The sequence below is a fragment of the Pteropus vampyrus genome, unplaced genomic scaffold (genome assembly GCF_000151845.1).
Source record: "Pteropus vampyrus isolate Shadow unplaced genomic scaffold, Pvam_2.0 Scaffold99, whole genome shotgun sequence".
Taxonomy (NCBI): domain Eukaryota; kingdom Metazoa; phylum Chordata; class Mammalia; order Chiroptera; family Pteropodidae; genus Pteropus; species Pteropus vampyrus.
In genome coordinates this window covers 3,161,531-3,164,713 of record NW_011888880.1, presented here as the reverse complement: position 1 = coordinate 3,164,713, position 3,183 = coordinate 3,161,531, and the positions used below count along the sequence as shown (strand labels likewise).

The 3,183-nt window shown below is 41.4% G+C and overlaps 1 protein-coding gene, 1 long non-coding RNA gene and 1 other non-coding gene across 3 annotated transcripts in view; 2 read left to right on the top strand and 1 right to left on the bottom strand.

Moving 5' to 3' along the window:
- MCMDC2 (minichromosome maintenance domain containing 2) overlaps positions 1–3,183 on the bottom strand; it is a 42,007-nt gene that overhangs the window by 2,060 nt on the left and 36,764 nt on the right. The window lies entirely within an intron of this gene.
- On the top strand, positions 82–3,123 carry LOC105295082. The gene is made up of 4 exons (XR_896122.2): positions 82–443; positions 2,425–2,522; positions 2,798–2,861; positions 3,023–3,123. It is a non-coding gene; the product is annotated as an uncharacterized LOC105295082 (long non-coding RNA).
- Positions 2,622–2,710, top strand: LOC111742731. The gene has a single exon (XR_002781444.1). It is a non-coding gene; the product is annotated as a small nucleolar RNA SNORD87 (small nucleolar RNA).

Genomic DNA, 3,183 nt, shown 5'->3' with positions numbered 1-3,183 from the left:
CGCCCCGCTTGCAAGGGCGGGGCCAGGCCCGGAAGGGGAGGAGCCAGGCCGGCAGCCCCCTAAGAGCCACCGGCGACCGCCGCGCTTCCTTTTCCGCCTGGCTGCTGTTGGGTGAAGGCTTGCTCAGATCTGTAGGCCATGCGGACCTTGCGGCTCGGGCGGCAGCGCCTGCGGGCGGCTCACCAGGCTTTTCAAGGTGGGAGTCCCCGCGGTCCTAGTTCCTTCTCTCCTTTTGCTGGGGACCCGACTCCCTGCCGGAGCCCATGCCCGCTTCAGGACCCTGCGTCCGTTCCGCCTGGGGCCTCCATTCCGGTGGTCTCCGTCCCTTACCCGGCTGCAGCCGAGCGGTCGGCACCGTCGCGTGGTCGGCCCAGGAGGCACCTTTCACCCCCACTTGACGCGGCCACGAGCTTTCTTCCGCGCCATCTGCTCAGTCGCATTTTGTGAGTAACCACCTGCGAGTCTTAGCCAACCCTTCTCTTTAGTAAACGCAAGATTCCAAATCTTCTCAGCTCAGAAACTAAGGGCCTCTGATCAGTTGGTTCCGAGGCGGCTGGAAGGTACGGTACGGCCTGTGGCTTCGTGTCCGCCCCCACCCCCCACCCCGAGCCTTCGGCAGAGCCCTTTTATACTTCTCGTAAACCTTTGTGTGCGGATACTACCGTAGACCTAGTATACAGTAGCAGGTCCCTTAAATGGGCGATTTATCTTTATTAAGGAAGCATTTTATAAATTGGGATGGGATTCTCTCAGGTATTAACACAACCTTTACCTAGCTGTACTTTGATTTTTAAAAATAACAGGACAGTTTGCGCACTAACAGTTCTCGACACAGTGGAGCACTTGTCGGCATTTGTTCCTCGATCTTTGCAAATAGGCTCTAAAGACATAGCATTGAAGTTGGAGAACAATGTGTACCAAATAGGAGACTCTTAAGCCAGTAAATGCCTGCTATACTCTTAGATGCTTGCGTTTACATAGAGATGTATATTTCAGGACGAAATAGAGAAGAAAACTGATCAACAGCCGGGTGACTGGAATGGAACATGTTGCCTATTCAAAAACAAGTTTCGAATGAGTATCTCATCGATGAGACTTAGCATAGTCATGTGGTTTCTCTCCCCAAATTTGAAATGCGTTGCTTTATCCAAAACAATCTTAACAGGGCAAATATGATGGCTTAAAGTAGTTTATATTTGGGATTACAATCCTTATTTTTGAGGCCTGAGTGGCTTGAATCCTATTTACAAACTAAATGTTTGATAAAAATATGGATATGCATGTATACTCTGCAACATAATACACAGGAGCCCACCAATTCATTTAAGAGCTGGAATAATACCAGTACCATAGTATCTATTTGCTTCCCTATCTCATTCCTCTTGCCTTACATTTGAGGTGCCCATCTGGATTTTTATGTCTCTTGAGTTTTTGAGGGTAGTGGGATAGATAGCAATTTTATTGTAAGTATGTATCTCCAAACATTCTTTTTTCTTGTTACAGGTTTTACACAAAAAGGACTACGCTTGTAGTTCTCAGTTCCCATGAATCATTAAACTGAAATTTTCCAAGCTGGAATTATTCATAACCCATAGTCTGCTCTTGATATTGTGTGTGAAATATTTCAGCATTTCAGGACTCGAAAATGATAAATTGTTTTGGAAGGTCCAGCATTTGATGTCTTCATAAATCATTTCCAGTAGATGTCTGGTTCAATGATTTATCCTCCTGGATGTATCCTATAAGATATCGGTGGCCCTGGCCATGCCCTTTGCTGTACCTAAGTATGCTTTCAGGCAACTTGGGATTTAATTTTATAGACTGTGTCCAGTAATGCCAACAAAAATATGTCTGCTCTAAAACTGTTAGATTTGCTATTGTAATGTATTTAGTTGGAGGGTTATACACTTGGTGTCATATCTAACCTTTAACCCGGCTCATATCTTTGTCAAGCTGTGAGACAGAAAAGCAATGGTTGGGTACTCATTAGGACTATCATGTCTTAAAATCAATAGTGCCACAGTGAAGAACATAAATATTTAGCCACCATTTTCCCTGCTTATCTCATGCTAACGAATCCATCTCCATCTTGGAAAGATCATTTATGGAATTGTTAGGGCCTAATCAGTCTAAAAGGACTAACATTCTTAAATCGTAGATAACTGAATTTTGGGTTTATCTGTTTCGACTACCAAAAAAAAAGTAAATTAAGCAGCAGTTACATTCTTGTGTTCCATTAGATATGTTAAAACAATTCTATATAGTCTCGATGTTATTAAAAAATGGGTCAGGAGTCAGGAAGACTACATGTATAGTTACATTTGTGGTTCCTGATAATGAAAAAACTTACTGGACCATTCCTACATATAAGATGCCAAAAAGGTTCAAGTACAAATAATTCACAATGAAAAACTTGATTTTCAGGTGCAACAGAGCCTAGGAGTTGAAGATGTCATGATGAATGTCTTCTGAAAATTAAACAAGATGACTAAACCACTAGGAGCACAACTGCATGTAACAAGGTACGAAAAGTAAATGATAAATTGTGTGCTTTTTAACATATTTGTATTGTTCTGAAGAGCAGTACCAAAATGCTTAATACATTTTTGACAGGTTTAATAACTGGCACAATGATGACTTAAATTACTTTTTGCCGTTTACCCAGCTGAGGGTTTCTTTGAAGAAATAATTTTAAGACTGAGGTGCCAGTAATCTATATTGAGATTATATGAACTAACTTGACTTTTTGTTGTTGTTGTTGTTGTTTTTTACTAAAGTGGCGAAATGTTCTTTTCAGCATATAGGTAGCTGCAGATGAATGATCAAGTCCAGCTGTGATGTTTAAAAATTCATTGCCTCAGGTAACTGATTTGTCAAGGAACTCCATCTATTGATAATTCAAATATATCTGATAAAGGTCTGGGGCCATTTCCTGTTGCCATTGTGTGTGAGCTGAATGATTTCCTTTGTGTTTGAGTATAGAATGCTTTTCACTGTTTCTGTGTTGTTTTTTTCCCCCCAGAGATGTGGCATGCAACATTTTGGGAGGAAAAATGAATTGGTCAAGAAGATGACGCAAAGGATGAAAATTTATATTTTAATAAAATCAATATTTAACATTGATTGCCTCAGTAAATTATGTAGAAAATGCACGTTTGAGCACTTTTAATTTCTGGGCAACAA